The following is a 24,322-nucleotide window of genomic DNA, read 5'->3' as shown; positions in this document are numbered from 1 at the left end:
AGTTCATCTCACTAGTTTTGTATTTGTCATGAGGGGTTGTTCCTAATGTTTCTATTTTAGCGAGGTCAAAAAGAGATCCCATTAGTGGCCTACTGATTTTGCTCGATTCCTTTTCTTTTTTTTTTACACGATTTTTCGTTATCTGCAAAGACTAAACAGAGTATTGCGACTCTGTGTTTGTTTGTAAATAGAGAATGAACCAAAGAGAACCAATTCTAAAACAGTAAATACTTGGATAACAATCAATCAAATGGAGAGAGAAGCAGGCACGACGTATTACAACGGGGGCAAAGGCCTGCGTTAACTACCCTTCACTATGTGCAAAGAGAGAGTACTCCTAATAGAAATGAGGGGGGGGCACCATTCAAAGCAGATCAGTGTGCATAAACACGAAAATGTTTTCACTTACCACGTACTTGACATTCGACAGCTTATGATATTTGCTATTAAAAAACCATTGAAATTCACTGAAAAAACCATAGGTTATAGACCATATATAGTTAGGAATTAGCATTTACAAAACCTTGAAAATTCACTGAAAAAACCATAGGTTATAGACCATATATAGTTAGGAATTAGCATTTAAAAAACCTTATTTTACTCACACAAAACCATTGAAATTCCATATATAGTTAGTTGCACTAACTATATATCGCGCACCCGCAATCCACTGCTGATGATGTCACATATTACATCATTCATGACATGGTCAGTGACATCACTGATGACATCACTGATGACATCTCAAATGACATCACTGATGACATCACTGATGACAACATCCAGTGACTGTATGTTTCTGTAAAGTTAAAATATGTCTTACATATTGAAGAATGAGTGGATGAATAAGTGTCTGGACGAAGGATTTAGTAGGTGCATGACTGAATGTATGAGTGAGTGATTAAATGTGTCTCACTGAGTGCATGGGTTAGTGACTAAACTGTCTTAATTTGTGCATCATTATGTCTGTTGTTCTGTAAACTGCTGCATGTGTTGATCATTAGCTATATGAGTAACTATATGGGTTATTGATTGATTGCCCAAGTATTTGCATGGGAGACTGAGTGTGTGTGTGGCTGGCTGGGAGGTGTGTGACTCTGTGCAGATCAATGTGTACTTGTATCAATGATTGTATAAGAGAGTAAGTATGTGTTAGTATATGGTTGAAAACGTAAGGTGCTCTATGTTTAACTGTATAGATTAGAAAATGGAAATGTGATTGAATCTTTACAGGACTGACTAGGTGTGTGAGTAACTCCATGGATGAGTGGCAGAGTGTGAGTGTCTGTATAGGTGTATAAGTGCATATGATAGTGTTGTAAAGATGAGTGATTGGATGTATGAATGATTGTATGGGTGAATGAGTGAATGTGTGTGTAGACGTAGGAATCAGTGAGTGCGTATGTAGTAACTAGTATTGGTGTGTCAATGGTTTCAAAAATTATACTCTGTATTTAACACTGGGTGTAACAGAGGTTATATTAAAATGTGAGGAGATGCATTGTATTCTCACATGAATGATATCATCAGTGATGTGGTCATTGATGTCAAATGAGATGTCATCAGTGATGTCATCAGTGATGTCATTTGAGATGTCATCAGTGATGTCATCAGTGATGTCACTGACCATGTCATGAATGATGTAATATGTGACATCATCAGCAGTGGATTGCGGGTGCGCGATATATAGTTAGTGCAACTAACTATATATGGAATTTCAATGGTTTTGTGTGAGTAAAATAAGGTTTTTTAAATGCTAATTCCTAACTATATATGGTCTATAACCTATGTTTTTTTCAGTGAATATATATATATATATATATATATATATATATATTCACTGAAAAAACCATAGGTTTCACACCAGTTATAGTTAGGAATTAGCATTTAAAAAACCTATTAAATTCACTGAAAAAACCATAGGTTTCACACCAGTTATAGTTAGGTGGAAATTTTACTCGCATAAAACCATTGAAATTCCCACGTTATAGTTAGTTGGACTCACTATAACTTGCGCGTTCAATGCACTGCTGATGACGTTACATATTACATCACTCAAACATGGTCAGTGACATCACTGATGACATCACTGATGACATCTCAAATGACATCATCCAGTGAATGTGTATCTTTCTGAAAAATAAATATTTTTTATACATGTATATCTAAAGGTTGATGGAAGAATAAATGGGTAAATAAATGTCTAAATGGATGTTTTTTTGTGTAAAATTGTTTGGTTAACTGACTTATTAAATGTATCTTCGTGAATACATATATTAGCGAGTAATGTTTAAATATTTAAATATCTGTATCTGTGTCTCACTTTGTGTATAAGTGGCTGCATGGGTTGGTGAGTAGCTACATGAGTGTGTATATGGGTTATTAGTTGTTTTTTTGAGTATCATTATCAGTGTCTGTATGGTTCGGTGGGGGATATTACTTAGAGCACAGATGCATGAATGAGTGACTCACTATTTGTATGTATTTTGAAGACAGCATGTGTGCAAGACTGTATGGGTGGATGATTGTGTGTATGGGTGGTTTAGTGAGTATGTGTTTTTATAATTGATTGTTTAAGAGAGTAAATATGTTTCCATTTCTGTAGAAGTATGTGTAGTGGTGTGTATATAGCAGTATAATCAAGTAAATGTTTTTTTGATAGTTTATTTGCATGTGTGAATTTGTGTGTGAGTAACTATATGGATGAGTATTAGTGTGTAACAGGATGTATAGGTGTATGAGTACATATGATGAGTAAGTACATGCATGAGTGACTATATGGAACTGTTGGTGAATGAGTGGATGCGTATGTAGATGTTGGAATTACCTAATAAGTTGTTGTAATTGGTATTGGTTTCTCCTTTTTTAAGAAAATGTTAGTTTCTATTTTTGAATGTGTGTGTGTCAAAGGTTATTTTATGCTGATAGGAGGTCTGCCACTTTGTCACAAGGATGTTGTCATCAGTGATGTCATTTGAGATGTCATCAGTGATGTCATGAGTGATGTCACTGACCATGTCATGAGTGATGTAATATGTGACGTCATCAGCAGTGCATTGCACGCGCAAGTTATAGTGAGTCCAACTAACTATAACGTGGGAATTTCAATGGTTTTATGCGAGTAAAATTTCCACCTAACTATAACTAACTATAACTGGTGTGAAACCTATGGTTTTTTCCGACGAAGGCGGCAACGCCGAAACGCGTTTGTAACCCTTGTTATGCGGCAGAGCGATGAATTAAATGGCTATACCACGCTAAACTGACTTTGAGTGCTCTTCTTAAGGCGAGTCCTGGACACGAAGGGACCGAAGTGTTTGGATATATATATATATATATATATATATATATATATATATATATATATATATATATATATACGCTGCATGCCTCTTACCTTCCTTGTACAAAAGCCAAGCACTCACTGGGAATAAGTCAGTATATTAGTTGATTTCCTGATTACAACACCAGACGCGTTTCGGCAGTCGCCTTTCTCGAGGGTGAATGGACGTGCCGACAACGGCCATTTTTATTCACGTCATCAGCCAGAGTCACTGGCACAAAGAAGGGACCAGTGATCTATTGGAATTCATAGATGTTCTAAATCACAATGATTACAATCTGAAGTTTAGTGCAGAGATCAGCACTATATCAGTCAACTTCCTAGATTTGGAGGTATTTGTGTCAGAGGAGGGGGGTGTGCTTTGAAACGATCACAAGCTGTTTGCCCATATCTAGGCTGCTATAACCCGCTTATTTGCACGTTGGCTCTAATTTAATAACTTGCACAGTCTCGTTGGAAACTTTTAAAGAATCTGGTTTTAAATATTGTACTGGCTGCAATTGACCCTGCGGTGCCCGTCTGTAAGAGCGGGCCCGCCACGATCAGGGTCAGCGCTCTAGTCTCAGGCAGACTATAGATTGCACACTGGTGCGACCACGCAGCGTGTGAGGAGGGGTGTGTGCTTTGTGGAGGAGTGTGGCTCAATGGTTAGAGCGGCAGACCCTGATGCAGAGTTCTGGCCAGGGACCAGGGTTCGATTCCTGCCTCGGTGGGGTCTCGGGCTCAATTTCCTCAGACCTGTTAATTCTCGCCTCGGTGCCTATAGTAATCACGGGCCCCACGCTGCAACTCTGGGCAATAGCTTGCTTAGCCTCCACAATGGCCCCAACAGCGCCAAGGATGCCTGGCTTCACCCTTGGGGTGCCCAGGAGTGGACACTTCACAGGGAAAGCCAGGAGGGGTTCCACAGCGGTATGAGTATCAGCACCAGGAAGCCGAATAGGCGACACCGCAAGGTGACCGTCTGGTGACAGTGCGCTCTATAAGTACCATGACATTTACATTTACGATCATAATCTGTTTGCAAATCGACCTATATCTAGGCTGCTATAACCCGCTTATTTGCACTTTGGCTCTAATTTAATAATGTTCACAGTCTCGTTGGAAACTTTTAAAGAATGATGGGGCATATTATCAAGGGGGTTTATCTCCGCTTTTTTGGCTTTAAAAGCCAAGAAAGCGGAGATAAAATTATCTCCCTATTACCTAGCTGTCGCTAACACCAGTTAGCGACAGCTAGTAGGAGATAGCGACCATCTTGGGCCCCGCTTTGCATGTCAGTGAAATTTATCACCAATGACATGCAAAGTGGGCGTGCCAAGATGTTAGCGACTGGAAACAGTCGCTAACATCGCTATCTCCTATTACCAACTTTTGGAGATATTCGCGCTAAGCGCGAATATCTCCAAAAGCTAACACCTGCCCCTGAGCAGTTCTTAGCCATGTTATCCAATGGTAGGTGGATAACATGGCTAAGAGCATTAGCTCGTTAATGCATGAATATCGCTGACTTTTCAGCGATATTCATGCATTTCGGCCGATTTTTATTGCTTAGGAGATAAACCTTGATAATAGCAAGGTTCCTAAGCGATAAAAATCACCGCAGCTCGGCGATAAAAATATTGCTGCTAAGCCAACATAGCGATAATTATCGCTAGTTGTTGGTAATATGCCCCCTTGTTTTAAATATTGTACTGGCTGCAATTGACCCTACGGTGCCCGTCTGTAAGAGCGGGCCCGCCACAATCAGGGTCAGCGCTCTAGTCTCAGGTAGACTATAAATTGCACGCTGGCGCGACCGCGCACAGCGGGCACACCGCTGGCGCGCCAAAGGCAAGCCCGTCTGCGCCCGTCGGCACCCGGAACGCGACCAGCGCCAGCCCCATGCCCATTTTAACAGGAAACATTATACTCGAGATGAATTACTCTCATTAAACGGGGGTAAGTGCATAATGCCAACTTTATTGATTGACCAATATATTCCTTGTCCTAAATACTGTTCTAGCTGTGGATTTAAAACCTGTGGCACGCCAGCCACAGCTACTGTTTGCCAGGTGGACTCTATCAAAAACGTCTCCTCAACCAGTTTATTAAGTGGAACCACCAACCAGATTAATATTCAAACCGGTAGTAAGCTAGCGTATAGGACCATGTGTGAAAGGTCTAACACATTAAATTGTATTCTGCTGAATACTAGATCCATCGCTAAGCATAAGTATGAATTAGAATCTTTAATATCTGACACTAGTCCAGATTTGGTATTTCTTACAGAAACCTGGGCTTCTCCCTCCTCTGGACCAGATTGAACATTGCTGCTCAATTGGGTATTCAGTGGCACAGGTGGAAAGAAAAGGAGCAGTAGGAGGCGGTATTGCTCTGCTATATGGCTCCCATCTTAAAGTAAATTATAGATCTGAATCGACGCTAGAGGCTGAGGCCATGTCTTTTAGTATAAAACTTAGCAATCAAGAACTTCTACCAGGCTTATTGATCTACAGACCCCCTGCCCCTTTTACTCAAGCACTACACGTTTTTATAGAATCATGCCTTGATACTGCCTCTTTTACAGTTCTAGGTGATTTTAATTTTCATTTAGAGGACAACAATAATTCTGATGCTGCTATATTAATTGATCATATGTTAGGCTATGGGATGAAACAGATTGTATCTAAATCCACCCACCAAGCCGGGGCATATGCTGGATGGCATTTTTACCAGCTATGATCACTTTGAGATGGCAGATGTACTGACCATCCCCTGGTCAGATCATGCGGCAATTTATTTTAAAATAAAAACTAATTTACCTACTAATGGCCGAAGGGACCGTCCCTTGCCAGTGAAAACCCGTCCCTGGAAACAAATTCAGATAAATGAGTTAGTTACCATTTTGTCTAATACCATCCCCCTCATAGAGGACAGTGATGGCGGGCGAATAAATTCGATTTCTGGATCAGCCAGGCAATAAATGAGTTGGCTCCCGAGGAAAGCAAGCAACTGAGGAGGCGATTAGCTACCTCACCATGGTATACAGCGGAGACCAAACTTTTTAAAATTAAGTGCCGGCTCCAGGAGCAGATTTGGAGATCTGACTATACTGCACAGCACCGGAAGGAATATAATAAAGCCTTGGAGGACTATAAAAAGGAAATAAAACGAGCCAAAAGGACCTATTTCACTAATAAAATCTAAGAGGCCACAAATTCCGCTAAGGAGTTATTCAAAACTGTATCGACTTTAGCTAAATGTCCTCGAGACACAGTGTTTGTCCCAGACCAAATTTTTTTTAACAACCTCGCTTTGTTCTTCCAACAAAAAATTTAAACAGTCTATAATAATCTCCAAAATTTGCCAGCAAATATGGGAAATAATAACTCTCCAGTTTTTAAAACTTTTTCTCGATTTTCCTTTCTTAATGAAATTCAGGTGACTAACCTGCTGACCTAAACTAAATCTGGCTCACACTTAGATCCATGCCCTCCCTATATACTGCATCAGGCCACTGAAACTATAAGTACTTTTTTGACTCCCCTTCTTAATGAAATTATACGATCCGGAGTCTTTCCCCAAAGACCTATCTTGAAGAAAGAATCTTTGGACCCTCTGGATATTAAACATTATCGCCCTATATCTTGTCTTCCTTTGCCATCTAAGATACTGGAGAAAGCAATGAACCAGGAGCTGATGGAGTTCGTAGATCGACACACTATCTTGGACTCCATGCAGCATGGCTTTAGATCACGTCACTCGACGGATTCTGCGCTAATAATGGCAACAGAGGAAATTCGTAGGCCCATGGACGAAGGTGGCAGAGCTGTCCTAATTTTACTCGGCAGCTTTCGACACCGTCAACCATGGGGTCCTATTGGAACGGCTCAAAGCTGTAGGTATTAGGGATACTGCCCTAAACTTACTTGGATCCTTTCTGGACTCCAGAGTGCAACAAATCTACTGGGATGGAATCCAATCGAGAGAATATTTTCTCCCATGTGGAGTCCCCCAGGGATCGGCATTATCCCTCACTCTATTTAATCTATACGTGACGCCGCTGGCAAAACTAATAAAACATCAAGGCCTATAACTGGTGTCCTATGCAGATGACACTCAGTTAGTGGTGTCACTTACCCAGAGTGTAGAAATTACAGCCGAGCACTTCAGAAATTGCCTCCTGAGTGTTAAGAGCTGGATGAATAAGAACTTTCTAAAGCTCAACACTGAGAAAACGGAGGTGATAGAATTCGGCCAAAAATCTTCTATCTCTAATCAGTTATGGTGGCCACCTGAAGCTGGTATCTGTCCCATCCCGGCACCAAAAGTTAAGAACCTAGGCTTTATGATCGATCAAGATCTAACATTTACTTCTCAAGTCAATCAAGTCACCTCGGCGTGCTTCTTTATGATAAAGATCCTTCGAAAAATACTACCTTATATACCTTTCTCATTAAGGAAGACAGTAGTTGGAGCCTTGGTCTTGTCTCGCATTGACCACTGTAATGCAATGTACATGGGAATCGGGGAAAGACAGCTCTCCAAACTCCAGTCACTGCAGAATGCTGTGGTGAGAGTGCTGTTGGATCTCCCGAAATATCATTTGACGTCCAATGGTATGAGGCAACTGCATTGGCTTCCTATTCGACGAAGGGTGCAGTTCAAAGCCTTGTGCCTAGTGTATAAAGCAGTGAATGGAGGAGGTGCAGAGGATATAAAATCTCTTTTTCCTCGCTATGTACCTTCCCGCTCACTGAGATCTACCAGTTTGGGCCTGATCTGTGTACCAAGGATTAAGAGAGCCCGATGGGGTGGCAAGGCGTTTTCTTTTCAGGCAGCAAGGCTTTGGAACTCTTTGCCTACTGAGATGCGATTGGAAACTAATAAGTTCGTGTTCAGAAAGGCATTAAAAAGCTGGCTCTTTATTAAACCTTAGACTGTAAACGCTCATCCTAAATCCTCACATAGCGCCAAGACGCCTCGGCATTAGAGCGCTTAATAAATAATTCAGTCAGTCAGTCAGAGCAGAGGCTGTGTACTAGATTATACCACAAACCTACCGCGGGTAATTCAGTACTCCATGCTTCAAGTAGCCATCCCCCTAAACTTATCAGCAGTATCCCCTATGGAGAGCTGCTTAGAATAAAAAGGAACAACACTAGGGAGACAGACTTCCAAACATTTGCAGGAGAGCGTATGGAAAGGTTTAGGGCAAGTGGTTACAGGGAGAACACTTTGAGGGAAGCACTAGATAAAGTAAAGTCTGTACCTAGGCAGGAACTCTTGAAGATAGAAGGAAAGAAATCAGAGAATAACAATGAATTCAGAATGGTGACCACTTATTCGAATGGGCCGGATGAATCGAGGACTGTATTGAGGAAAAATTGGAATATGTTGAGAGCAGATCTGATTATTGGTGATGATATCCCAGTACGTCCATCGATGACCTTTAAAAAAGCTAGAGCCCTTCGGGATTCTCTTACTAGCCGCCATTTAGTCAAGCCCGTGCCTAAGCCCTTTGGCAGTGATTTGAAAGGGTTCCTCCCTTGTGGAACATGCAAAGCCTGTGCGAACAGCAAAAGTGTTTTGTCATATGCGATACCTGGCTTTGAGAAACCGAGATGGATTAGAAAATTAATCATATGCCGTACACCGTATATGGTGTATTGTTTAACTTGCCCCTGTGGGCTTAGATATATCGGAAGTACCATCAATCAAACTAAAATGGGTTTTCTAGAGCACACAAGGGCAATAAGAAACTGCGATGCCACGTATCCGGTGGTGAGGCATTTTCTGGCAGAACACAAGAGTGATAGTAACCTCATGACTTATTTTGCCTTGGACCATGTGCCAGCGAATCCAAGGGGCGGAGAGAGAAGATCAAGACTTAGAAAACTAGAATCTAGATATATTATTGACCTCCGCACAAAGACCCCTAATGGTCTGAATAATAATGAGGAATTGTCTGTGCATCTTGGGGAGTGAATCTTTATAATTCATGGCATTTAGCAAAGTAATATGGATATGATGAGAAAATTAAGTGGAATTCTGAATAATTTTGAGAGCCATCGTATAATTGATCTAATAAATTGATTCTCTGTAGTAATGTATTGAAAGCAATGAAATATCTTAGAACTGTATATTATTATTATTTTAACCTTGGTAGTCTTATATGCAATTGGAGGGTAATCCTTTGCATAATTGTGCATGGGTGATGAGATCATTGAAGAATACATTTGAATGCCCATATAGAGCGGAACTATGTAACAAGAAATAAGTGTTTGGTTGAATTAATGGCCCATCCAGGGCATAATCTTGAGAATTAGGGCAATACTATACAGTATATGCACTATTGGGGCAAAGTCCGTGGCCCATACCGGGCTGGATTGTCGTGTTATGAAATTATGACAGGAATGTAATTTTACATTGTGCTTTGATGAATTCTCTTACCATGCATTTGTGAGAAACGTTACAAAATGGCACCACATTTTCCAATAGATCACTGGTCCCTTCTTTGTGCCAGTGACTCTGGTTGATAATGTGAATAAAAATGTCTGTTGTCGGCGCGCCCATTCACCATCGAGAAAGGCGACTGCCGAAAAGCGTCTGGTGTTGTAATAAGGAAATAAACAAATATCCTGACTTATTCCCTGTCAGTGCTTGGCTTTTGTACAAGGAAGGTACGAGGCTGCAGTGTTAAAACATGCGGGGGCACCGCCAGCGCAAGCACCTGTACGGGAGTGAGCAAAGCTGGTGCAGAACTGAAGCGGATATATATATATTATATATATATGTGTGTGTGTATATTATGTAATTATTCTGAGGTAGTTTGCACAATCTTGGGGGCAAGTGACAGTGTGAAGTCTGACACCACACGTATCCTATATGTACTCATGCCCTCTATGCTGTAATGTATCTGAATGCAATAATTCTGTATTCTAGTGCAATTTAAGTGGGGGGTGACACTGCATGATAGCAACCAGCACATACCAGTGGGAGGAAGTAGGGGCTTGGGCAGCTGTTCCTTGGCAGCAGTGCATGAGCAAAGCAGTCCGTTTACTTAGGGTCGCAGGGTGCAGGTCATCAAGTAAATGGAGTATACCAGGAAGTGGTGAAGTCACAAATCACTATATTCGGCAGTGGTTTGGCATGGAGCTCCAGTTATCACAAGCCACCTAGATGTTTATATGGCAACTGTAATATAGCAGATACACAGCTCTTTTCCCCTATTCTCTGGGTGTCCAGCTGGAGCTGGGAGGATTCTCCCCTGTTTTCTGCCCAGTGACACCAGTGATTTTCTCTACAGAGGCTGAAGGTCGGTGGGGGCCTTTTGGATCTCCCCTAGTGGCACTAAGTGGGCAATAGGGTAAATGCAGACTGGACCCCTTCAAAGTGGCACCCCTGTTTGCCCTGAAACGTAAAAAGAATCTTAAAGACAGATTGGCCCATTCCAATACAGAATAACATAACCCCCAAAGGAATCTTCGAAGTCTCCTGGGACTTCCACCAGTGATTGGCCATCATAAATGCGGTAACTGTATCGTATGTGAAATGACTATTGAGGGAACGGAGTTCACATGTAACAAACTGTTAGACCTGACATCAGTGGCGTGAGTCTCCCTTCCATTTTTGACGGATTGCCTCCTCTGTTTTGACATATTTTTGCTGGTTGTATGTTTTGGGCACTGTGCCACTGCTAATCAGTGCCATAGTGCAAGTGCTCCCTATGTTAAATTGATATACTGATTGGATTCCATGATTGTCTTATTTGATCTACTGTCAGTCCCTAGTACAGTGCACCATGTGTGCCTAGGGCTTGTAGAGCAAATGCTGCTGGTGGGCTTGCAGCACTGGTTGTGCCACCCACAGAAGCAGCTTGTAAAGTGTGTCTCAGGCCTGCCATTGCAAGGCCTGTGTGTAGTCTGCGACTACCATGTCTACTTGGCCAAGTGCACCCACTTGCCAGTCCCTAAACCTTCCCTTTGCTTCATATTAGACACCCCTATGGTAGGCCCAAGGGCAGGGTGCATTGTAAGTATAAGGTAGGACATGCTCTGATGTGTGTAACATGTTCTAGTAGTGAATTACAGCCATTTTCGTTTTTAAATATTGAAGGCTACCGCTTCTCATAGATTAGAATGGGCAGTGAAGATTGTTACATCCCTACAATCCTAACTGACTCAGGGAACATGGTAGAAATTCGAGTTTAGTATGCCTGAACTCAGAATAATAAAATACATCTTTTAGTAAAGTTTATTTTAATATTCTGTGTTTGCAAAGACCACTTTTAGAAAGTAGGTATTTGCTTGCCTAACCATTTGAGCCCGCCTCTGCTGACTTGTGTATTACTTGTCTGGGTTTGTGTGTGACAGGGCTGGGGAAATTCCAGGAGACAGTCTGGGACAGCCCAGTGGTGAATAGGGAGATTTACCTTCAGATGGGAGGGGGAGAGTGCACTTGGGACCTGAATAGGGCTGGGCCTTCCCTTCACAATGCTGGCTGCACCCCCTGTGGCTTTTCTGATGTCTCTGCCCTGCACAGTGAATGGAGAAGGGGAATCCTGTCAACAGAGTGCTCCAGAGCTGCATCTTCCCTCCCCTGTGCTGGCTCCACCTCCTGTGGGGCGTCTGATGTTTCTGCCCTGCACAGTGAAAGGAAGAGAAGAGTCATGTAAACACAGTGCTCAGGAACTGGTTTAAACTAGGCAGAGGCCTCTCTGCCTTCAGAGAACAAAGGATTTTTTGGTATAAATATTGGGACCCAGTCCCACAGAATTTAGATCACTTCTGGAACAAGAAACCTTTCTGCCAAGGAGAAGAACCAAGGAAGCTGCAGGAGTTTGGACTGCCCCTCTGCCAGTGTGCTGTTTTGCTGGGTTGGCCTGCAGTGGTTGCTTCATTGCCAAGGGAAAGGAGAAGGAACTTTGTAAGGACTTTCATCTACAGAATATTCTCCAAGGGCTTGAACTGTGCTTGCCTCCTGCTGAAGTCTCAGGGCCAAAAGACTTCACCCCCAGCTCCCTCCTGAATTTCCTTGCTGGGAATTCTGACTCCAGTCACTTGCGTGCTGGGAGCTGGAAGCGCGACGCATCGAGAGAGGCGCGTCGCCACCGCAGCTGAAATCATCGCAACGCCGGAGAAGCGAGAGTTCGTCGCATCTCCCTGGAAGCGTGTGTTCATCGAAGCTGTCTGCTGTCGCATCACCGGAGAAGCGTGACGCATCGAGAGAGCTGTCATCGCATCACCGGAGAAGCGCATTGCAGGGCCTGTCGCGCCTCCAAAGTACAGAGTCGTCGCAAGGCTGCCAGGGCGTCATCGCATCTTCATCGCATCGATGCATCAAGGGCGCCATCTTCTCGCATCGCAACTGGAGCCTCGCATCGTCATCGCATCGCATCAAGGCGCCAACTTGTGCACCGCAACAGGACAAGAATATACGCATCACCTCCGCACCGGTAAGGCTCACGACGAGTCCCCTACTCTGCGCAAGCATTGAGGAAGGACGCAACCGTTCCCCCGGGTCACGGAACCGACGCATCTCCCCTTCTGCGAGCCTTTTGTTTACTTTGCGTGCCGCATCCAAGAATTTTGTTGAGAACTTTGTCGCATATACCAACAACTTGAACTAAGAGACTTTTATCATCCTTAAAGTAACCGTTAGTATAGTATTGTGGATTTTTGTCATTTGTGGTCTTGCGTTTAAGTCTATATAAAGAATACCTATTTTTATAAAACCTGTGTTGTGTCCATCTGTAGTGTTATCACTGTATTACTGTGTATATTCACAAATGCTTAACACACTGCCTCTGAGATAAGCCTGTGTGCTCGTGCCAAGCTACCAAGGGGGTGAGCAGGGGTTATTAAGGAGAGTAATCCCCTTGTCCTGACTTAGAAGTAAGGGTCCCTATTTGGACAAAAGGTGATAACCATTGCCAACTAGAGACCTCCAGATCTAATACAAACCTACACTCAATCACAATGAATTCACGAACTGTAAATAAAGAATTTCATATATCGTATACTTTGCCTCTGCCAAAAAGCTTGTATTGGAAAAAACAATCGGGAAGACAAATATTACATCAGTCAACATAAATCGAGAATCAGGTGCCGGACAATGTCAGAGCCCTTGGTTCATCATTTTCTGCAATATAATCATGCAATCTCAGACTTAAAATGGACTGTAGTATGACAAGTACAAGCGGAATCATATGGGAACTTATTCCTATTTAGTCAAGAGGCATTTATGATCATGAAACTATGGACGGCTGAAACGGGATTAAATGAAATGTCTGAGTTTAGCAATATACTCTGAACAACTGTAAAATCTTTTGTCTCAGAAATATCCCCGTAAAGATGCTCAGCCACGTTTTTATTCTATTGTATGTGTAAGTGATTTTTTTTATTACACAAATGCCATATAGATGGAGTGGGTCTCTACATAAAAAAGTGAGGACACTAGTGACATTTTCATTCAAACTAAGATTATTTTGCCCATCAGCCCATTTTACAGATACATGACTCTTTTACTAAGTACGTGGAAACAACTTTCCTCTAGGTGTCACTCTTAGACTACTTTTCCTAGTATTCTTTACCATGCATAGGTCTTATCAGTGAGCGATTCAGCTTTGCGAATGCCATAACACCCACTGAGGGTTGTGACGACCGAGGGCGTCCCACGAGTGTTTTCTACCCATAGAAACAGCTAAACGCAATGCAAAGCGTCCAAACACGCTGGATGACTACTCCGAACTGGTGAACTTTTTTAAACTTTGAGTGACAACTGAACTTTCTGCTGGACAAATAGCCTCGAGTGCAAAACATTGTAGGTTACTAATAGGAGACACAACTCTGTTCCTTTTAGGTTCAAAGGCAATACCATACTGGCTTAGGTGAGCGCATTAAAACAATTTTCACGAGTGCTGGTTTATAATGGTCTATTTGATTAAGTGACCTTACAACCACTGGCTCCATACCCTTTCTCCCTCTCTGTCTAGATTACATGGAAAGCACTGAAAATCCTACTCGATGAAGTGAGTATGTAATAAAATAAGGGTAAAAGATGTGAGCAATAAACAAGCTATTGTAGTATATTGTACTTATATACTGATGGAGCAAGAATTCGCACGTAAAGCGTCTTGCTTGTATTCAAGAACCTCGAATAACGATAATAAAATATAACCAACATGTTTGTCTTACTAATTTCCCTTTATTCAGACATTTGGGATGTCCTAGAGAAGCTTGCCTATGTGTTCATTAACATTAAAACGCTTGCCTTTAAAATGGCCGCTGCTTTGCGGGATTTTCCTCTGCGCATGCATTGGTCACAATCACGTGACGTGACGTACTCGCAGTTCTGGTGAGAACTTTTTGCGCTTGCGCACTCGACTTAAGATGGCCGCTTTGTGTTCTCACATGCTGAAGCTTGCCCTGCCGCTTTCTGCAGCTCTGTTCGTTTGCACTAATTTTAATGCTATAAGTTAGTATAAAGTAAGGGGATTCATATAGGGATTCCTGGTATACAGTGCATTCATTTATTTCCTGTGTTGTTATTTGTTTTCGCTTACTTTTCATGTATCGTAACCCATGGGCCTGGGAGGGATTCAAAACCCCATCTTAGAAGTCCCTACTGCGCATGACATCTTGGCAGAGGGAAGAAAACCTTGTACCAGTGGAACTCAGCCAGCTGGCAGCCACAGTCAAGATGCTCATGAGAAAGTGACCTGCGACCCAGCAGAACGAAGCTGAACTGTCCTGCAACTGAAACAATTGTATATAATTCATTGTATTTGGTAGAATATGTCATGGGAACCCCAAATTCAATAGGCGGTCCCAAAAGATGCAAATTTGGTCTTGTAAATGTCTGTCCTGGTTGGTGTGTTAACCTGTCCTACTTGAGGACCAATCGAAATTGGGGATTCTTACACTTGCAACATTTGGGGGGTGGTACACTGACCCGAAAACAGTATAACTAGCCTAGGTTTAGCTAGAGAAATTGTCCGACTTGTCCGAATAGCTGACCTGTCACTGACCCAACGCACTCAATAGGTGACTGATACAGAGGGCTGCGGAGCACTCTGTCCGTAAAATCCATAGACCCAGGGGGGTTTTGGAAACCTTAAAGTGCTGGCGGAGCACTTTGCTGGAGAAATTCGATAACCCAATCGGGGTTCTGACTGATAGCTGCAGAGAGGGTGGAGCGCAGGCGTTGCTACCGAACTGCGGGTGCTGGTCTTACCTTGGTGGTCCTGTCCTGATCTTAATCTGGTCATCCTGTCCTGTCCTGGGGTGTCCATTCTGCACCTGCTGGCCTACTGGCGACTGTCCTTCCTTGGGGTTCCTCCTGTCCTTAACTGATCCGTGGCCAGGGTTGGTCTTCATACCACGCTAGGTAAATATAGTACTCGGAAATCTATTCTGCATCTTTCATTCTTTCCCTTGCTTAATAAAGTGTGGTCTTGCATATTGATTATCCATGTTTTTCTTTGTACTGACAAATGAAAAGGTCATACATTATAGTTGTTATTCTAGCACGCTCCTTTTCTTACCCATCCTTTAAGTACATTTCTGTTTTCAGTTCATGAAATACAGTTTGTTCCTTTTTCTTTACCTTCCCTTAGCTAAATGAAATGTTTGCTCTAATATATTAGCGTGTTCCACTTTTTTACCTTCCCTCTAGTCACATGTTACTTTTCGAGTCTCCATAGACTGACTAAATCCTCGTACTGTATCACTTTTGAAGGGGTATATTCTAGCTTGTTCCTTATTGTTCCCCGTCCTTTAGTCACTCTATGACTAGTCTAAACTCCTGAAAATTCTTACTAGCATGTTCCTTGTTCTTACCTTCCTTTAGAATTCTAAATGGTTGGCCTGATTTATTTCTTATATGGATACGTGCTCTTTATAATTTTAGTTATTGACAGTTTAATTGCTGTAAACCTTATGCTTTCTGAAAACGATGAACTTTAGATAAAGGTTTTTGAAACTTTCTGAGTTTGTGGTTATTATATGAGTGCAAATATAGAAAAGGTATTTTGTATTTTGGTGTCTGCCTTTCTTTTACAGCTAGCTCCCTGATCCATTGTGGTCATAGGTACCCGTAGCGGTGGATTGGTAAGTCGGGTACACTGGAAAATACAATAGGAAGGAAACAGGGTTACTGGTAGTAGAGTGCAAGGTTACCCGATTAATAAATATGGTGTATTGAAAATTTATGGGCCCAATGTGCATATGGTAAAATTATAGCCGGGTGACCTGCGCGCTCTATCAGTAATTTTCTGGTAGCAGAGGAAATGGTTAGGGACTAGTTAAAGTTAGGTAGGACTGGTTAAGATAGGTAGGTAGGTTATTTGCTGCTAATTGTGAAAATGTTGCTGCTATTTGATCGAATGTGAATTTAATGTTTTATTGCTTTGAAAAATTATGAAATGTTTTAAATTGTTTTCTTGCTGCTATATTGATATATGTTCTAACAAAACCTCGTTAGTGATTGTTATATGTTTGTTGGGAATCCCCGGGGAAAGAATAGCGGGTGGTGAGGAGAATCCTTCGCGCAGTGAGGTCAGTGGCTTGAGGAAAATTGGTGCAGGTTAGGCAGAACTGGAAGCACTAATTAGGTTTTTTTCTGTATAAATGTATGAATAAATGGTAGCAAAGAGTTCGCTGGCAAAACTTCTATTGTGATATAACCTAGTAAGGGTCACACGGAAGGAGTAGCAGGTTCGTCTAAGCTTGATTGATAGCAACGGAGTTCTCTGGTGAAACTTTTGGCTTAGTATATATCCCACAGTGGATGAGTCGAAGGAGTAGCAGGTTCACTAATGCTTGTGTGAAGGGTAGGCAGAAGGGATCTACTCGCAGTATTTGAAAAGTAAATAGAAAAAGTTTACTTGCAGTGAAAAAAATCTTTTCTTTCTAGACACTCGAGTACAGTGGCGAATGTGTTTACGTTGTAAATTAAATAGAGCACTTGCACTTTAAAGGGTAGAAATCGAAGCGTTTCTTACCTTGTGAAGGAGGGAGTCAGTTGCGGAGCTGCGCTGACGTCACGCCGTGTCGCGCTGGTATTGGTCAGAACGGCGGGCGGGTAGTTGAGGAGGAATTGTAAAGGAGGGGTGAGTGCCGAAGCGTAAGAACCTGTCTCGTGAAAAGGCCGCGCACCCATTGGTTGAATTATTTTTGAAATCGTGTACGCGATTGGTTGCACAAAAATAAAAGACGCATTTGGATTTGGGAGTGATACTGTAAACAAAGTCGCTGTGGAAAATTATATGTGGTATCCAGATTTTTTACCCGATCCGAAATACTTAGGGTTCGCTAAAGATCAGATGCTAAGAGGCAGACCTTATAATATGTACGGAAGCAAGAGAAAAATGACTTTAGTAGACAAAGTTAAAAATTATTTCAAGAAGGATAAGCCCATCAATACTAGAGAAGGAATAGTTATTCCACCACCTAATAGCGTCATTCATGTTATTTGACAAAGGGTATCACACATGTGTATGGTTGGAAAATTGGGCGGAATATACTAAAAGTGACGGAATTTTGGCATTCCCGTTAGATGGTACTTTTAATAGCCGGATTTTGTTCAATTTGAGAACCCGAATGAATGATTTACATCCCAGACCCAGACTAACGCAGTATGAGGCTTTAGAAGAATGGGAGATAGAGGCTTTTGAAGGAGATAGACCTAGAATTGACAAGGGAATAAGTAAATGGTACCCGAAAATGCATGGAGAAACCAAAGAGAAAAAAATGAAGCTGTGGAGACAAAACATGATAATAGAAGGACTGTACCCTATGATGGCACTAGAAGAACCCATGCGAGGAAAAAAGACAGAAAAGACAAAGCATCTGATGACCGGGGGGGATTCAGATGACGATTATTTGGAGGAATTGTTAATGAAAAATCCACCTCCTTATAATGAAGGAGCAAGACCAGTAAGTGCAAGAGATGCCTGTTTAATACCTCCTTATCAGGAGGAGCCGAGATCTTTAAGCAGAGGGAATCCGTTCAGGAAACCTAACTATGGTGAGGGACCAGGTATGACACATCCGACTGCCCCGAATTATACCCCAACCCTGACTCCGCAAATAGTACCTGAAACTAGCCTGGAAAGAGTACTGCAGGAGAGAGAGAGCGCGAAGCTATAGCTAAACAGAGAACAGAATTAATTCAGAAAATTTCCCAACTAAACACAAGTCCTGAAGCCTTGACAATTCCAGTGACTATTGGACCAGTTGTTCCATTGTACGGAGATAAACAGGGGTGTCCAAAGACTCCAATTATTACGCCAGCTGTAGTGCAGCCGAGAAAAGAGCCCTTAATTGTAGATGATCAGGCAAGCAAATGCGAATCTGTAATTTCCTTGATGGATTTGCCAGTACAAGAGCTGGAAAGGGATTCACAGAGAAAGAACACTCCTTTCAATTCAGGAGAAGTGCAGATTGAGTCAGCTTCTGGTACTAGAAGTGCCACCGTAGTGACTCCTGAAGAAATCGAGAGATGTCGTCGGGAATTAGAGAAACCAAATCCTCAGTCGAAACCATTAGACATTTACAAATTAAGAATAGAATTGGAAGAACTGATGGCTGGGAATGTGGGGTTAGACAGACTAAATACTTTTTCCGAGGAAGAATTGCTGTTTATCTGTAGGAGTATCACCCGTAATACCAGAGTGTTCCATGAGAAATTAATGGATACTGCGGCTAGTATGGGAATAGATATTGGGAAATCTAAAGTGTTGCAAAAACCCTACAGAGCAGAGTTCTCAGACAAAAATTTAGAAAACATGAATGTGTCAGGGAAAAAGGTACAGATCAGAGAACCTGTTGCAAAAATGGGGTGAATTAGAAAAATGGAAAGCCAGGTGGGCAAAGAAAAAGGAGGAGATTAGATCAAAACAGATGGCTTCCGAGTATGTCTTAAAAGAAGCAGACAAGGCAGAAAAATTACATCCTATGCGAGAAGTGCCAGGTGGAAAGTATGTGCATGTTCCATGGTCCCGACAGGATATTGTGTCCTTTACCAATGACTTCCCGAAATTACGAGAAAAACCTGTATATTGGTACAGGCAGGTAGAAAGGTTTGTGCAGGTACAAAAATGCCTTTGGAAAGATTTGGATGGTTTCTTTGACATCGTAGTTCCCGTAGATTTGTGGACAGAATGCAAAATTGCTAATGATTGGCCTAGTGAGGAATTCCCGAGGGACCCTAACACAGGGGCTCCTTCACCCGAGGTAATGAAAAAGTACAACCGGGTAATGTTGCATCTGAAGGGAAAAGTGCCTGCAAAGGAAACTGATTGGACCCGAAAAGATAGAACTACCCAGAATAGAGATAAAACTGTGCATTCCTATTATGAACGGCTGTTACAGGTGTTCAAAACGTACAGTGGTCTAGACAACATTGAGATGAAGGACATGACCCACTTCATTTACAGGTTTGTATTAGGCTTGAGACCTGAAATTTCACAATGGATAAAAGACAATAAAATCTGTTGGCAGTCTAAACCAATTGATGAGGTTCTAAAGTATGCCAAGTACTGTGAAGATGAGATGGCAGACAAACGAAAAGCATTGAAGGAAAAGGTCATGTGGGCCCAGGTAAAGTTGGCAGAACAGCAGGAACAACAGCTAAATAAATTGACCAGTAATCAGAATCAAGGCCCCGGGGGTGGGGGGAAGCCCAGAGTAAAAATGAGCAGAGAAGAGGCCAAAAAGAAGTTCCCTTGTCACGGGTACGGACAGATAGGGCACTGGAGAGACGAGTGTCCACATGTACAGAATGGTAACGTGCAAATTAATGATTTAAATCCACAGACGCAGAATGAGAAACCACGAAAGACCCAGCAACAGGTAAAACAGAATCAGTTGCCTCGTGCACCTAGACAGAATTTTAGGAGCAAAGCACAGCAGGGTGAAGACACCGAAGTGTGGGAAGTAAGGGAAAATAAGAATGCAGCAACCTCACAATTTCTGTTAAATGACACGTTTCTCTGTGATGACACTTACTGACGGTGCCTGAGGGGGGAGGACGAGGAGTGCGTGCTTGGCGCCTCCTTGCCGGTGGACCAGTCAGGGCCATACATTGAAGGAAAGGTTGAAGGAAATGACGTCACCTTTCTGTTGGACACTGGTGCTACCCGGTCTACTGTAAGAACAGCAGACGTTCCAAACCTACCCCTCTCGGGAGAAGCGATCCAAGTAGTGGGAGTTTCTAATCAGCTAATTAGTACCCCTGTTACGAAACCTATGGAAATCAAAATTGGAAATTTTAAAGAGATGCATAGATTTGTTGTCTGTGGCACCAGTCCTGTAAACCTATTAGGACGAGATTTGCTGTGCAAAATGAATTGTACTATCTTTTGCACACCAAATGGCGTCGAACTCCAAACCCCAGACGAAGATGGAATTTACAAATTAATGTTAGCAAGACCAGACTCTGAAATTAAAAGACTGACCATGCAGGACTTACCTGAAGAGCTCCAAGAAACGGTGAATCCTAAAGTATGGGATTTTACTGGAAAAGATGTAGGATTGATGGAAAACGTTGACCCAATTAAAATAGCCATAAAGGAAAATGTGACATACCCAAATATTAAACAGTACAAAATGAGTGCAGAAGTAAAAGCAGGAGTTGCCCTTGAAATAAAAAGATTGTTAGAAGCAAACATCATACAAGAAGTAATGAGCAGCCCATGTAATTCGCCCATAATTGGGATCAAGAAACCTAGTGGTAAGTACAGGGTAGTACAGGCCCTGCGCAAGGTTAACAAAATTGTAGTCCCTTGTTGTCCTGTTGTGCCAAACCCTGCAGTGATTCTATACCAAATTCCATGGAATGCTGGATGGTTTACCGTCATTGACTTATGTCATGCATTCTTTTCAATTCCACTGCATCCAGATAGCAAATTTATTTTCTCATTTGAATTCGACAGTCACGTGTTTGTCTGGAATCGCGTCCTTCAGGGGTAGACAGAAAGCCCCTCTATCTTTAATCAGATTCTGAAAAAGTGCCTTGAGACCCTAATTTTGCCCAGAAAATCAGTTTTGGCGCAGTACATAGACGACCTCTTGGTGGCGTCTAAAAATCGAAGAGACTGTGTAATTGACACCATTGCCTTGCTAAACCATTTAGGTGAAGGAGGACATAAAGTATCACCTGAAAAATTGCAATTCTGTACCACCTCAGTGAAATATCTGGGGCACCAGATAGAGAGAGGTATCAGGAAAGTCACCTCAGAAAGAATCAGGATAATTCGAAACATGGAATTACCAAATACCCAGAAGGAAATCAGAATGTTCCTTAGAGTCGTAGGATACTGCAGGCAGTGGATTGTGGGATTTGCAGTCCTAGCGAAACCATTAAAAACAAGCATTCGCAATGCAATAGGTCTCGCATTATGAAAGTTTGAGCTATTGGTCTTGTAAATGACAATTTTTTTATTTATGTGTTGATTTGGAAAATAGCTAAATTAATAGCTTTGTCATTTTCAATGCCAATAGTTATAACTTTCGTACATGTGATGACTATAGCATTTGTAATGCAACATGTTTTGTATTTACGTGACTTAGATGTATTGATATTACAAATAGCAACGGCTTTTAATTTTTTTAAATAATTAATACTTAAATAAAAGTGATTGTAATTTATATTGGCAATAGCTTAAACTTTTGTAAATAACGTTTGTGAAGATTATGTTCAGTGTATTTTATTGTGATGAAAATCCAAGAACAAAAGTGAAATATTAACATCTTTGTGACATTTGTAATAAAGCTTGAAACATTGAGAGAACATATTTGAACCAGTGATGCTGTTGTGGTGCTGAGTGATGCTGTGGTTGCGCTGAGTGATGCTGTGGTTGCGCTGAGTGATGCTGTGGTTGCACTGAGTGATGCTGTGGTTGCGCTGAGTGGTGCTGTGGTGGTGCTGAGTGATGCTGTGGTGGTGCTGAGTGATGCTGTGGTGGTGCTGAGTGATGCTGTGGTGGTGCTGAGTGATGCTGTGGTGGTGCTGAGTGATGCTGTGGTGGTGCTGTAGTGGTGCTGTGGTGGTGCTGAGTGATGCTGTGGTGGTGCTGAGTGATGCTGTGGTGGTGCTGCTGAGTTCTCTCTGCAACTGCACTCTGCAACTGCACTCTGAATCTGCACTCTGCACTCTGAATCTGCACTCTGAATCTGCACTCTGAATCTGCACTCTGCACTCTGACTCTGCATTCTGTATCTGCTCTCTGAATCTGCACTCTGCACTCTAAATGTGCACTCTGCACTCTGAATCTGCACTCTGCACTCTAAATGTGCACTCTGCACTCTGAATCTGCACTCTGCACTCTAAATGTGCACTCTGCACTCTGAATCTGCACTCTGCACTCTAAATGTGCACTCTGAATCAGCACTCTAAATCTGAACTCTGCACTCTGAATCTGCACTCTGAATCTGCACTCTGCACTCTGAATCTGCACTCTGCACTCTGAGTCTGCACTCTAAATCTGCACTCTGAATCTGCACTCTGCACTCTGAATCTGCACTCTGAATCTGCACTCTGAATCTGCACTCTGCACTCTGAATCTGCACTCTGCACTCTGCATCTGCACTCTGCACTCTGAATCTGCACTCTGCACTCTGAATCTGCACTCTGCACTCCGAATCTGCACTCTGAATCTGCACCCTGCACTCTGAATCTGCACTCTGCACTCTGAATCTGCACTCTGAATCTGCACTCTGCACTCTGAATCTGCACTCTGCACTCTGCACTCTGAATCTGCACTCTGAATCTGCACTCTGAATCTGCACTCTGAATCTGCACTCTAAATCTGCACTCTGAATCTGCACTCTGAATCTGCACTCTGAATCTGCACTATGAATCTGCACTCTGAATCTGCACTCTGAATCTGCACTCTGCACTCTGAATCTGCACTCTGCACTCTGAATCTGCACTCTGAATCTGCCCTCTGAACTCTGAATCTGCACTCTGCACTCTGAATCTGCACTCTGAATCTGCACTCTGCACTCTGAATCTGCACTCTGAATCTGCACTCTGAACTCTGAACCTGTACTCTGCACTCTGAATCTGCACTCTGAATCTGCACTCTGCACTCTGAATCTGCACCCTGAATCTGCACTCTGAATCTGCACTCTGCACTCTGAATCTGCACTCTGAACTCTGAATCTGCACTCTGCACTCTGCACTCTGAATCTGCACTCTGCACTCTGCACTCTGAATCTGCACTTTGCACTCTGAATCTGCACTCTGCACTCTGAACTCTGAATCTGCACTCTGCACTCTGAATCTGCACTCTGCACTCTGAATCTGCACTCTGAATCTGCACTCTGAATCTGCACTCTGCACTCTGAATCTGCACTCTGCACTCTGAATCTGCACTCTGCACTCTGAATCTGCACTCTGAATCTGCACTCTGCACTCTGAATCTGCACTCTGCACTCTGAATCTGCACTCTGAATCTGCACTCTGCACTCTGAATCTGCACTCTGCACTCTGAATCTGCACTCTGCACTCTGCACTCTGAATCTGCACTCTGAATCTGCACTCTGAATCTGCACTCTGCACTCTGAATCTGCACTCTGCACTCTGCACTCTGAATCTGCACTCTGAATCTGCACTCTGCACTCTGAATCTGCACTCTGCACTCTGAATCTGCACTCTGCATTTTGAATCTGCACTCTGCACTCTGAATCTGCACTCTGAATCTGCACTCTGAATCTGCACTCTGCACTCTGAATCTGCACTCTGCACTCTGAATCTGCACTCTGAATCTGCACTCTGCAATCAGAATCTGCACTCTGCACTCTGAATCTGCACTCTGCACTCTGAATCTGCACTCTGCACTCTGAATCTGCACTCTGAATCTGCACTCTGCACTCTGAATCTGCACTCTGAATCTGCACTCTGCACTCTGAATCTGCACTCTGAATCTGCACTCTGAATCTGCACTCTGAATCTGCACTCTGAATCTGCACTCTGAATCTGCACTCTGAA

This window comes from Lissotriton helveticus, chromosome 8 (assembly GCF_964261635.1).
Source record: "Lissotriton helveticus chromosome 8, aLisHel1.1, whole genome shotgun sequence".
NCBI lineage: Eukaryota > Metazoa > Chordata > Amphibia > Caudata > Salamandridae > Lissotriton > Lissotriton helveticus.
The sequence above is the reverse complement of the archived record's forward strand: the minus strand, read 5'-3'. Positions refer to the sequence as shown.